Source organism: Salvelinus alpinus, chromosome 26 (genome assembly GCF_045679555.1).
Source record: "Salvelinus alpinus chromosome 26, SLU_Salpinus.1, whole genome shotgun sequence".
Classification (NCBI taxonomy): Eukaryota; Metazoa; Chordata; class Actinopteri; order Salmoniformes; family Salmonidae; genus Salvelinus; species Salvelinus alpinus.
Genome location: NC_092111.1, coordinates 23,499,320 through 23,513,875, shown reverse-complemented (window position 1 = coordinate 23,513,875; position 14,556 = coordinate 23,499,320). Strand labels below are relative to the sequence as shown.

Genomic DNA, 14,556 nt, shown 5'->3' with positions numbered 1-14,556 from the left:
GATGCAGGGAGAGACACATAACAACAAAATGATCGATGGAACTGACGTCCTGTTCCACGGGGAATGACGAGAGACAAATTGCCTAGTTAAATAAAGGTAAAATAAAACAATGAATAAATAAACTGGTGGCATGGGAATCAATGCGACTGAGTGCACTGGCACTGCACTGCAAACATTGTACACATGTTCAGCATTTTAAGGCATGTAGCTATCCTATGAAGTTGTTTTGCAACAACATGTTCTGTTTGACCCAATAGCCCATTTTGGATCATTTACAGACGTCCAACGAAAGGGTGATAAAAGCCTATATCCTTCACTCATCACTGAAATGTGCCGATCATGGCAGCTGTCTTATCCACGGGAGGTTGGTGGCACCTTAATTAGGGAGGACGGGCTCGTGGTAATGGCTGGAGTGGAATTAGTGGAATGGTATCAAACACATGATTTCTATGTGTTTGATGCCATTCCATTTGTCTCATTCCAGCCATTATTATGAGCTGTCCACCCCTCAGCAGCCTCCACTGGTCTTATCATAATAATAACACAGTCATTTTGTCATTTTAAATATGAGATTTAGGGATGGATCGATCAGGAGATCATGGAACAAACACACGTCAGCTGTGTGTGTGTGTGTGTGTGTGTGTGTGTGTGTGTGTGTGTGTGTGTGTGTGTGTGTGTGTGTGTGTGTGTGTGTGTGTGTGTGTGTGTGTGTGTGTGTGTGTATGTGTAGTAGGTAGTGGAGATGATAATGTTTTGCAGTGAAAGCCTTGTGGTTCTCTGCGAATTCACTAAACTGTTACCGTATAGTTCCTCAGAGCTCTAGCCCTCCAGTACTCAATTATAAAACACACACACACACATCAGATGGGAGACTTGCGACCAGACTCGAACAGGCTCCTAATAGTCTGCCTGTAGGAAGCAGAAGTATGTGTGTGTATGTGTCACTGTGCTCCAGACCGTCTTTCCAACGGTGTGTGTGTGTGTGTGTGTGTGTGTGTGTGTGTGTGTGTGTGTGTGTGTGTGTGTGTGTGTGTGTGTGTGTTCCTTGGCCCTGCTCTGTATTCCATAATAATTCCAGTGTTATTTCTAGTGTGTTATGACCTGAGCTCCTCTAAATTTAGCTGCCCCTGTGGTGAGCCTCTGGAACACTTTCTACACTCCCACAACCATACTCAGTCAGTCAGGGGGAGGGAGAGGGGTGTGTGTGTGTGTGTGTGTGTGTGTGTGTGTGTGTGTGTGTGTGTGTGTGTGTGTGTGTGTGTGTGTGTGTGTACAGGTCATTGGGTCGATAATCCCCCTGTGCATTTTGAGGATTAGGAAATAAAACAGCTAATTGCTTTAAATACCGTGCACACACAGACACAACGCATACTACTGTGTTTCTCGCACACATCTTTCACAACTTATGTGACCAGCTGGACACCGGCCAGAATCCATAGGATCGCCGTAACAACTGCACACACACAGACAATATCTGATACAAAGGGCAACAAAGAGAGAGATAGAAAGAGACAGATGTACATATATAGAGAGAAAACAGAATGAGAGAGAGTTGAGGACTGATGAAAGCAGCTGAGAAGTGATAGCCAGGATGTACGAGCAAATAAAATTAAATAGTGAAGGAGAAAAGAAAGAATGAAAGGAAAGTAAAAACCCTGCAATGCAGACGATGATGCCACCCTGACTCAACCACAGCAGACGGACAAGGACGGAGGGATGGTCATTCTTTTCCCCTCTCTGTCCTCTCTCTCCCTACCTTATTCACACTTCAGTTTTGAAAAAGTCTTTAACCTTTACTTTACCATTCAAAACCAAAGAGGTGAGACTGGAATAGTGCATCGCAATACTCTAAAAGAGACTTCCTCTCCTGATCAAAGGGTGAATCTGAAATGGCTCTTATTTCCTATATAATGCATTATGTTTGGTCAGAGTACCATGGGGTGCACTAAAACATATACAGTACGAGTCAAAAGTTTGGGCACACCTACTCATTCAAGGGTTTTTCTTTATTTTTTGCTATTTTCTACATTGTAGAATAAGTGACAACATAAAAACTATGAAATAACACATATGGAATCATGCAGTAACCAAAAAAGTGTTAAAGAAATCTAAATATATTTTATATTCTTCAAAGTAGCCACCCTTTGCCTTGATGACAGCATTGCACACTCTTGGCATTCTCTCAACCAGCTTCACCTGGAATGCTTTAACAGTCTTGAAGGAGCTCCCACATATGCTGAGCACTTGTTGGCTGCTTTTCCTTCACTCTGCGGTCCAACTCATCCCAAACCATCTCAATTTGGTTAAGGTCGGGTGAATGTGGAGGCCAGGTCATCTGATACAGCACTCCATCACTCTCCTTCTTGGTCAAATAGCCCTTACACAGGCTGGAGGTTTGTTAGGTCATTGTCCTGTTGAAAAACAAATGATAGTCCTACTAAGCGCAAACCAGATGGGATGGTGTATCGCTGCAAAATGCTGTGGTAGCCATGCTGGTTAAGTGTGCCTTGAATTCTAAATAAATCAATGACAGTGTCACCAGCAAAGCACCCCACACCATCAAACCTCCTCCTCCATGCTTCACGGTAGGAACTACACATGTGGAGATCATCCGTTCACCTACTCTGCGGCTCACAAAGGCACGGTGGTTGGAACCAAAAATCTCAAATTTGGACCAAAGGACAGATTTCCACCAGTCTAATGTCCATTGCTCGTGTTTCTTGGCCCAAGCAAGTGTCTTCTTACTAGAGGTAACTCTAGGTCTTCCTTTCCGGTAGCGGTCCTCATGAGACAGTTTCATCATTGTGCTTGGTGGTTTTTGCAACTGCACCTGATGAAACTTTCACATTTCCTGACATTTTACGGATTGACTGACCTTCATGTCTTAAAGTAATGATGGACTGTCGATTCTCTTTGCTTATTTAAGCTGTTCTTGCCATAATATGGACAGGGTATTTTACCAAATTCTGTATACCATCACTCCCACGTCACAACACAACAGATTGTCTCAAACGCATTAATTAAGAAGGAAAGAAATTCCACAAATGAACGTTTAACAAGGCACCCATGTTAATTGAAATGCATTCCAGGTGACCACCTCATGAAGCTGGTTGAGAGAATGCCAAGCGTGTGCAAAGCTGTCACCAAGGCAAAGGGTGGCTACTTTGAAGAATCTCAAATCTAAAGTATATTTTGATTTGTTTGACACTTTTTTGGTTACTAGATGATTCCATGTGTGTTATTTCATAGTTTTGATGTCTTTACTATTATTCTACAATGTAGAAAATTGTGAAAATGAAGAAAAACCCTGAAAAGTAGGTGTGTCCAAACCTTTGACTGGTACTGTACAGTACAGTAGATAAGATAGATATACATATATACACACATATATATATATATACACACACACACACACAGTTGAAGTCGGAAGTTTACATACACTTAGGTTGGAGTCATTAAAACTCATTTTTCAACTACTCCACACATTTCTTGTTAACAAACTATAGTTTTGGCAAGTCGGTTAGGACATCTACTTTGTGCATGACACAAGTCATTTTTGCAACAATAGTTTACAGACAGATTATTTCACTTATTTTCACAGATTATTCCAGTGGGTCAGAAGTTAACATACACTAAGTTGACTGTGCCTTTAAACAGCTTGGAAAATTCCATAAAATTATGGCATGGCTTTAAGAAGCTTCTGATAGGCTAATTGACATAATTTCAGTCAATTGGAATCATTTGAGTCAATTGGAATCATTTGAGTCAATTGGAGGAGTACCTGTTGATGTATTTCAAGGCCTACCTTCAAACTCAGTGCCTCTTTGCTTGACATTATGGTAAAATAAAATCCTTGGGAGAAATTTCCAAATGTCTGAAGGTACCACGTTCGTCTGTACAAACAATAGTACGCAAGTATAAACACCATGGGACCACGCAGCCGTCATACCGCTCAGGAAAGAGACGCGTTCTGTCTCCTAGAGATGAACGTACTTTGGTGTGAAAAGGGTAAATCATTCCCAGAACAACAGCAAAGTACCTTGTGAAGATGCTGGAGGAAACAGGTACAAAAGTATCTATATCCACAGTAAAACGAGTCCTATATCGACATAACCTGAAAGGCCGCTCAGCAAGGAAGAAGTCACTGCTCCAAAACCGCCATAAAAAAGCCAGACTACGGTTTGCAACTGCACATGAGGACAAAGATTGTACTTTTTGGAGAAATATCCTCTGGTCTGATGAAACAAAAATAGAACTGTTTGGCCATAATGACCATCGTTATGTTTGGAGGAAAATGGGGGAGGCTTGCAAGCCGAAGAACACCATCTCAACCGTGAATTACGGGGGTGGCAGCGTCATGTTTGGGGGTGCTTTGCTGCAGGAGGGACTGGGGCACTTCACAAAATAGATGGCATCATGAGGGAGGAAAATTAGGTGGATATATTGAAGCAACATCTCAAAACATCAGTCAGGAAGTTAAAGCTTGGTCGCAAATGGGTCTTCCAAATGGACAATCACCCCAAGCATACTTACAAAGTTGTTGCAAAATGGCTTAAGGACAACAAAGTCAAGGTATTGGAGTGGCCATCACAAAGCCCTGACCTCAATCCTATAGAACATTTGTGGGCAAAACTGAGTAAGCGTGTGCGAGCAAGGAGGCCTACAATCCTGACTCAGTTACACCAGCTCTGTCAGGATGAATGGGCCAAAATTCACCCAACTTATTGTGGGAAGCTTTTGGAAGGCTACCCGAAACATTTGACCCAAGTTAAACAATTTAAAAGCAATGCTACCAAATACTAATTGAGTGTATGTAAACTTCTGACCCACTTGGACTGTGATGAAAGAAATAAAAGCTGAAATAAATTTCACATTCTTAAAATAAAGTGGTGATCCTAACTGACCTAAGACAGGGAATTTTTACTAGGATTAAATGTCAGGACTTGTGAAAAAGTGAGTTTAAATGTATTTGGCTAAGGTGTATGTAAACTTCCGACTTCAACTACACACACACACACACACGTATACTCATTGTGTATCAATTATTACTTTTCTATTATTTTATCTATTTTCATTCTCTCTGCATTGTTGGGAGGGGCCCGTAAGAAAGTATTTGACCGTTAGTCCACACCTGTTGTTTACGAAGCAAAAAAGGAACCTGTTGCCATTTCAGACAGGTAGGTGCTAAGTGGGAACATTCGAACGTCCCCACCCTAAATCCTAACTCCTAACCCAAACCTTAACCAGTAGCCTTACCTAAACCTAACCTTGACCCTTACCTTAACTGTTATCAATTTAAACTTCAATGGGTTACGTCAGAGTTGGTAGTCTCAAGGATGCGACTTAGACTTTTCCATTTCAGATGCATCCAAAAAGTTTGGCACCAATCGGCATCAACAGCATACCTGTCAGCTGGATGAGGGCGGAGCCTGTCTGAGCATACTGCCACACGTGATTGGTCATCAGTGATGATGTTATCCTCCCCCAGTACCAACACATCTGCATGGTACTGTATATTCCCAGTATTCCAAAGTCTGCTACTCCAACCGGCCAGGGAACATGAGGAACTACGTCCTCTGCTAACACAACACCCCCAGCTAAGCTACATTACAATGCTAAGCTACGACAAAAAAAATACTCATTGCATTGTGAGAAACTAGCATTAGACCCACAATGCTACGCTAGCTAAATTAGGCTAAGAGACACTTTTTGGGGATAAAACAAAAAAAGTGTATTGCTTTTAAGAAGTGGTGCTAAGCTAGGCTAATGTATGCTAAGCTAAGTAGCTTGCAGCCCCTCCTGTGTGAACTGCTGTCCTGTGTGGGTTTAGGAGAGGAACAGGCTTCTACCCAGACTGTTCTTAATCTCATGTCTTAACTCCCTCAGTGTGTGTGTGTGTGAGTCAGTGAGAGGGATAAGAGAATGGGGGGCATATGAAGTAATCCTGACAGTGGTCAGACACACACACACACACCTACCTTGAATGTGGACCCCTAAATGTGCCAGCGCTGCACTCTGTGTGTATGTGTGACTGTGTGTGTGTGGGGGGGGGGGGGGGATTAGAGAGAAGCTTCTTAAAAAATGTGAGGAGCGGTTCAAAAACCCCCTGAAACATTCCATGGTGAGACAGACACAGACAGGACAGACAGGACGACAGACACAGACAGACAGACAGACAGACAGACAGACAGACAGACAGACAGACAGACAGACAGACAGACAGACAGACAGACAGACTTTATTACTAAGTTGGTGTAATACCTCAGATGGACATGCATCCATAATACGTACAGTAACATATTGTGCTCAACCATTGGCTTAAAATGCCCAATGTGTGTTACTACAACGTCTGTGTTCACTATTAGCATTCTAGTCCTGCCATGACCCCAAGACAGCGGTCAGACAATGGTCAGAGACAGACCAACAGAACCACAACCACCTCCAGTAGTGAAGGAGAGAGAAGTAGAGAGAGAAGGAGAGATAGGAAGGATAGAGGGAGTATGAGGGAGTATGAGGAGGTTATTGAGGTGAGGAGTTACTCAGAGCCCAGCAGGTCACATGATAGAGTAGCTGTAGATCTCTTCAATCTATGTCTGGCATCTAGGGAAACTGCCATACCTACGTGACCAAGGGACAACAGGTCAAATAATCCTGTTGACAGTGTGTGTGTCCTTGTTACTGAACTTGACCATTCCGTACATCGTTCATCCTGAGAATGAGGATCATGGCATTGTGTTAAACAGTCAACATCAGAACAAGGCCTGTGTGTGTGTGTGTGTGTGTGTGTGTGTGTGTGTGTTTCATTTCAGCGCAAATAAGGAAAGACCAAATCAATCTCTGCTGTATGTGAAAGCCTACGTAATCTGTCTCTCTCTATGTAGGACACACACACACACACACACACACACACACACACACACACACACACACACACACACACACACACACACACACACACACACACACACACACACACACACACACACACACACACACACACATACACACACACACATACACACACACACATTAAAGGCTGCATACTAAGGAAGGCTCCAATAGGTCAAGTGAGCATTAGTTCCTTGCAGCCGCAGAGGAATTTACGCAACACACAGATGAGAAATGTGTGTGTGTCAGTCAGTATGTGCCACGGACCAGGACAAAGACAGATGGAAAGGGAAAGCAGAGGAAGGACAGAAGTTGCCTTCATACCAGCACACACACACACAAACAAACTAACCCTACAGCACACATGTTGATATAATAAGCTGATCCATAGCCTGTTAAAGTGCTATTCACACAATGGTTACGGTCAGAATTAAACTCATGAAAACTGATCTGAAACCAACTGTTAAAGGGGCCTCTATAAGGGGCCAGACAGAGAGAATGGGTCAGGCCGGTTTGGGTAATGTTAGGTTTGGGATAGCATAGGGGCGTGCCCACATACATTGCATCACTGGCATTCTCCAACTGGGGTTAGTGTTGGAGGGCTGTACTGGAATTCCTAGGATTCCCAAAAGCTGATGCCCATTCTCCAGAGCAGGACATAGAAAGAGAGATAAGTAAGGGCTCCTAATGATAAAACACGATCATATAAAAATGGCATTTTCCAAGTTAACTCACACTACACATTACTGACAGACAGTTTGTGAGAAAGGGGGGGGGGGGGGTCTGGGATGTGAATCTGTGTGTGTGTCAGGTTAATGTGTGTGTGATAGTTGCAGGTGTCACTACGTCCTGACAGAGACAAAGAGGATTGTCACTAGAGATGCCATCAGTGTCACACGGTGTCATTTATCTCCCCCTTGCTCGCTCTCTACACTGAGCTCGTTCTGGCTTTCTCGCTCCTTCCCTCTTTTTCCCCTTTCTTTACTTATGGGTTAGTGGTGCGCGGGTCAGCTGTTTGTTTACCCACACCCACCCACAAATGCTAATAACCCATCCGCAACCGAACGACTGTAAAGTGAAAATAAAGTGAAAATCTTAGGCCTACACCCGACCCTAACCCGCTAATATATACACTGAACAAAAAGATAAACGCAACAGGTAACGTGCTGGTCCCATGTTTCATGAGCTGAAATATAAGATTCCATAAATGCTCCATTACACAGGTGCACCTTGTGCTGAGGACAATAAAAGGCCACTCTAAAATGTGCAGTTTTGTCACAAAACACAATGCCACAGATGTCTCAAGTTTTGAAGGAGCGAGCAATTGGCATGCTGACTGTAGGAATGTCCACCAGAGCTGTTGCCAGAGAATTTAATGTTACTTGTTGCTTTTATATATTTTTTTCAGTATAGAAAATGCACTCTAGGCTACAGTCAAAGACAGTGGAATGATTTTGACGGTGCAGGATCTTTTTTGCCAGATTTATAGTGCCTCAAAAGTATTCACACCCCTAGACTTTTTACAAATTTTGTTGTGTTAAAAAGTGGGATTAAAATTGATTGAATTGTAATTTTTTTGTCAACGATCTACACAAAATAATCTGTAATGTTAAAGTGGGGGGATGTTTTTTTTTTTTTTTTTAAATGAATGGAAAATAAAACACTAATATATCTTGATTACATAAGTATTCAACCCCCTGAGTAAATACATGTCAGAATCACCTTTGGCAGAGATTTTCTGGGTAAGTCCCTAAGAGCTTTGCACAGCTGGATTGTAAAATATTTGCCCAATACTCTTTTAAATATTCTTCAAGTTGGTTGATGATCATTGCTAGACAGCCATTTTCAACTTAAGACCTAAATCTTTCCATAGATTTTCATTCCGATTTAAGTCACCACCATGTTTGAAAATATGAATAGTGGTACTCGTGGTGAAATCCCTGAGCGGTTTCCTTCACCTCCGGCAACTGAGTTAGGAAGGGCACCGGTATCTGTTTTTTTATTTTACCCCATTTTTCTCCCCAATTTTTGATCTTGTCTCATCGCTGCAACTCCCCAACGGGCTCGGGAGGTGAAGGTTGAGTAATGCGTCCTCGGTAACATGACCCGCCAAACCACGTTTCTTAACACCCACACGCTTAACCCGGAAGCCAGCCGCACCAATGTGTCAGACGAAACACCGAAGTCATCTCTGTAGAGACATGAAAATAGCTGTGCAGCGATGCTCCCCATCAAACCTGAAAGAGCTTGAGAGGATCTGCAGAGAAGAATGGGAGAAACTCACCAAATACAGGTGTGCCAAGCTTGTAGCATCATACCCAAGAAGACTCGAGGCAGTAATCGTTGCCAAAAGGTACTTAACCAAAGTACTGATTAAAGGGTCTGAATACTTATATAAATGTATTTTCTGTTTTTACATTTGCTAACATTTCTAAAAACCAGTTTTTTGCTTTGTCATTATTGTGTATTTTGTGTAGATTGATGAAGGAAAAAAGTATTTAATCAATTTTAGAATGAGGCTGTAACGTAACAAAATGTGGAAAAAGTTAAGGGGTATGAATACTTTAACTTGTCTATAATTAGATACATGCAGCTTCTCTTCTGGCATTATATGTTGCTCAAGAACAGGGTTTCCCAAGCTCGGTCCCGGGGCCTTCCCTGGGTGCACATTTTCGTTTTAGCCCTAGCAAATACACAGCTGATTCAATTTTTTTTTATTTTTTTATTTATTTCACCTTTATTTAACCAGGTAGGCTAGTTGAGAACAAGTTCTCATTTGCAACTGCGACCTGGCCAAGAAAAAGCAAAGCAGTTTGACCCATACAACAACACAGAGTTACACATGGAATAAATAAACATGCAGTCAATAATACAGTAGAAAAAGTCTATATACAGCATGTGCAAATGAGGTAGGATAAGGAAGGTAAGACAATAAATAGGCCATGGTGGCGAAGTAGTTACAATATAGCAATGAAACACTGGAATGGTAGATGTGCAGTGTATATATATCTGAATGTGCAAGTAAAGATACTGGGGTACAAAGGAGCAAGAGAAATAAATAAATACAGTATGGGGATGAGATAGTTGGATGGGCTATTTGCAGATGGGCTATGCACAGGTGCAGTGATCTGTGAGCTGCTCTGACAGCTGGTGCTTAAAGCTAATGAGGGAGATATGACCCTCCAGCTTCAGTGAGTTTTGCAGTTTGTTCCAGTCATTGGCAGCAGAGAATTGGAAGGAAAGGCGGCCAAATGAAGAATTGGCTTTGGAGGTGACCAGTGACATACCTGCTGGAGTGCGTGCTACAGCGACCAGTGAGCTGGAGTGTGTGCTATGGCCACCATAGCGACCATGAGCTGAGATAAGGCGGGGCTTAACTAGCAGAAACTTGTAGATGACCGCAATGGTGGGTAGGTCGCAATGGTGGGTAGAATATGGAGCTTTGGTGACAAAACGGATGGCACTGTGATAGACTGCATCCAATTTGTTGAGTAGAGTATTGGAGGCTATTTTGTTAATGACATTGCCGAAGTCGAGGATCGGTAGGATGGTCAGTTTTACGAGGGTATGTTTGGCAGCATGAGTGAAGGATGCTTCGTTGCGAAATAGGAAGCCGATTCTAGATTTAATTTTGGATTGGAGATGCTTAATGTGAGTCTAGAAGGAGAGTTTACAGTCTAACCAGACACCTAGGTATTTGTAGTTGTCCACATACTCTAAGTCAGAACCGTCCAGAGTAGTGATGCTGGATGGCAGGGCAGGTGCGGGCAGCGTTTGAAGAGCATGCATTTAGTTTTACTTGCATTTAAGAGCAGTTGGAAGCCACGGAAGGAGTGTTGTATGGCATTGAAGCTCGTCTGGAGGTTAGTTAACAAAGAAGGGCCAGAGGTATACAGAATGGTGTCGTCTGCGTAGAGGTGGATCAGAGAATCACCAGCAGCAAGAGCGACATCATTGATGTACACAGAGAAGAGAGTCGGCCCGAGAATTAAACCCTGTGGCACCCCCATAGAGACTGCCAGAGGCCCGGACAACAGGTCCTCCGATTTGACACACTGAACTCTATCAGAGAAGTGGTTGGTGAACCAGGCGAGGCAATCATTTGAGAAACCAAGGCTGTTGAGTCTGCCGATAAGAATGTGGTGATTGACAGAGTCGAAAGCCTTGGCAAGGTCGATGAATACGGCTGCACAGTAATGTCTCTTATCGATGGCCGTTTAGGACCTTGAGGACCTGAGGTGCACCCATGACCAGCTCTGAAACAGATTGCATAGCGGAGAAGGTATGGTGGGATTCGAAATGGTCGGTAATCTGTTTGTTGACTTGGCTTTCGAAGACCTTAGAAAGGCAGGGTAGGATAGATATAGGTCTGTAGCAGTTTGGGTCTAGAGAATCTCCCCCTTTGAAGAGGGGGATGACCGCGGCAGCTTTCCAATCTATGGGAATCTCAGACGAAACGAAAGAGAGGTTGAACAGGCTAGTGATAGGGGTTGCAACAATTTCGGCAGATAATTTTAGAAAGATAGGGTCCAGATTGTCTAGCACAGCTGATTTGTAGGGGTCCAGATTTTGCAGCTCTTTCAGAACATCAGCTATCTGGATTTGGGTGAAGGAGAAATGGGGGAGGCTTGGGCTAGCTCTTTCAGAACATCAGCTATCTGGATTTGGGTGAAGGAGAAATGGGGGAGGCTTGGGCTAGTTGCTGTGGGGAGTGGAGGGCTGTTGACCGGGGTAGGGGTAGCCAGGTGGAAAGCATGGCCAGCCGTAGAAAAATGCTTATTGAAATTCTCAATTATAGTGGATTTATCGGTGGTGACAGTGTTTCCTATCTTCAGTGCAGTGGGCAGCTGGGAGGAGGTGTTCTTATTCTCCATGGACTTTACAGTGTCCCAGAACTTTTTTGAGTTTGTGTTGCAGGAAGCAAATTTCTGCTTGAAAAAGCTAGCCTCTGCTTTTCTAACTATAATATAAGACACTTATATGTACCGACATTTGTTGTTTCTCTAAAATCTGCGATCGTGACACAAGGCGCTGCAAGGCGAACATGACACAAGGCGCTGCATGAACTGTCCCGTTGACGGGACGTCTTTCCCTAAGAAGTCCTATAACTAAGTAAAATACATATGCCTAAAGCCGACAAATACAAACAGTAGAAAATATCCTGATGAAAATGTTGGTTCTTTCAATCACATTCATCCATCTACTCCGCCTGTCTGCCTCACTTTCTATCTGTCTCGACTTGAGCTATTGCTAGTGAAGTGCAACATTGAATAAAATCATCACTTGGTCCAGCCAGACTGCTAGCGAACTTGCAACATTGTATCAACTAGCCTATTGTGTCCTCAGAGTTTCCTGCCCAGTGAGCTCAGGACAGAAAGCTGTTTTTATATTACGTTTCCATTGAATAAAAGGGATCATCAGATCATGATATTTTGAGCTTTCACACGGCTTGGTGAAGGCCAGGAATGTTGGAAAGATTGTTCAAATACTGAGGAACTATCATTCGCAATGGATGTTAAAAAACATACTTTGTTGACTTGTGTGAGGTGAAGAAGAAATGAGTGGTGTAAGTGGTCAGTTAAGACAATGGGCACTTTCCTACAGATGGATGCATTCTGGAGAGAGACGCACCATATCTTCGCCACACACCCCTGCCCTTCTTCTTGATGCAATATGTTTAACTATACTCAAGACACATCTTCACACATGCATTTCACTGACAGCCGCAACTCAAATCAGCTAGACCTATTGCCACTACCCAAATCGCTGGCTTCCCAAACACACTGGTGATTTGAAACAATCCACAGTAAAAAAAAAAAAAAAATGTAAGAAGCTAATGATCCTCTATGGCTAAGTCATGCTCCCCGGTGAAGTATTTTAATGATTTTATTTAGACAGGAGTAATTATAAAATGTTGGCAAAACATCAATTTACTTTAAGGAAATGCAGCATTCCAACTGTGCACCGGCCAACATTCCTTTCCAGTTCATAAGAAGCTGAAACCAGAGATCATTATATAATGACGAGTTCTCATGTCTCCACCCTAACAGTGGGAGTCTGTCCCAAAGGCGGGAAGGCAGGCGACAAGCTTAGGTCTGCATATTATTCCCATAGAAACGCATTGGGTTTATACTGGACAGAATTAGGCGAGAGTGAGCCCTCTCGCTTCGCCTCTTCCTCTCTGCTGAAACCAGAGAAAGTATCAGAGCGAGCGAAACAGCGCCCCTCTATATGAAGTCCATGTATCTGATGCTGTCTGGCCAGACATAGTATGACATGCCATACTCTTTTGGTCCAGACAGCATCAGATACATGGTCTACACATCCTGAGACAAAGAGGTGCTGTTTCGCTTGCTCGGATGCTTTACCTGAAATGTATGCGTCTTTCTGTTTGCCCGCGTCTCTGTCAAATAAATTATAAATATTTCAATATTTTATTTGGACAGGCAAGGAGGTACGGTAGGGCGGGCCAGGCCCCCTAAGGCCCGCCCATAACACCAGCCCTGATTTGGTGATTGGTCTGTAGGCTATTTGGCACCCATACCTTCAGGCCTTAACATTTAGGCTAATGCACTAATCCCAGATAGGGTTTCCTTTCATTATTTTTGGCTAAATTTAGCCTATAGATAAATTGCACAAGAATGATCCAATTATGGATTTTTTAAGGTATTGTTTTCTCTTTGTTAAACCCGCCCTTCATCCACACAATATTTAATGACCCTAAACCTGCCCACCCCGCAGCTATAGCCCCATTATGAGTCAACCCTCGCATCACTATTGCCTGTCTCACTATTGTATTTCTCCTTCCTTCCCCCTCTCCCTCGTGGTCTCTTTCTCTCTCTTAATGTTCAGTTTCCTCAGGGCTTCAGAACTAATTTCTCCTTCCTTCCCCCTCTCCCTCGTGGTCTCTTTCTCTCTCTTAATGTTCAGTTTCCTCAGGGCTTCAGAACTAATTTCTCCTTCCTTCCCCCTCTCCCTCGTGGTCTCTTTCTCTCTCTTAATGTTCAGTTTCCTCAGGGCTTCAGAACACATTTCTCCTTCCCCCTCTCCCTCCACCGTTCTCTCTACTTGTTCATCGACCAGATTGTTGCTAGTAATTATTTACTAGACGCAATGCACTCTCACACTCTCTTTTTCTTTCTCTCTCCCCCTATCTTCGTCTTGTTGCCCCACTGAGAAGATGTTGATTGGTCGCTAAAACAGAAGGGGTGATCCTATTGGTTCCGAAGACTGAGGGGGCGATCTTATTGGCTGATGGCCAGGCTGATCAGCCACAGCTGCGGCACTCTAACAATGCCCTCACTGTGGGTACAGCTGACACACACACACTTTCAAAAATAGCCCTGTAGCTAGTGACCAGCATTGATAATAGATTTCAAATCTGTCTTTCTTGCCATCTGTCTAGCCACCTCTCTCTCTCTCTTTTCCCTGCTTGTCCCTCGCTCTCTTCTAACTCTCTTTTCTCCCCTATTCCTTCTCTCTCCCTGATCATCCTGTTTTCCCCAGAATGTGTGTGCCAGCTGAATCTCTCCATCTCCCCCTGTGTCGTTCTCTCCATCCGCCCAGACCTCTAATAACAGGGTAGACTAACTGACTGAGACACAGGCCAGGGTTACCCTCAATGACCTGGAGGGAGAGAGAGAGCAAGAGAGAGAGACAAATCCAATT

The 14,556-nt window shown here is 43.3% G+C and overlaps 1 protein-coding gene across 8 annotated transcripts in view; it reads right to left on the bottom strand.

Annotated features, from left to right (window-relative positions):
• The window catches only part of LOC139554994 (triple functional domain protein), a 98,052-nt gene that overhangs the window by 72,713 nt on the left and 10,783 nt on the right, over positions 1–14,556 (bottom strand). The window lies entirely within an intron of this gene.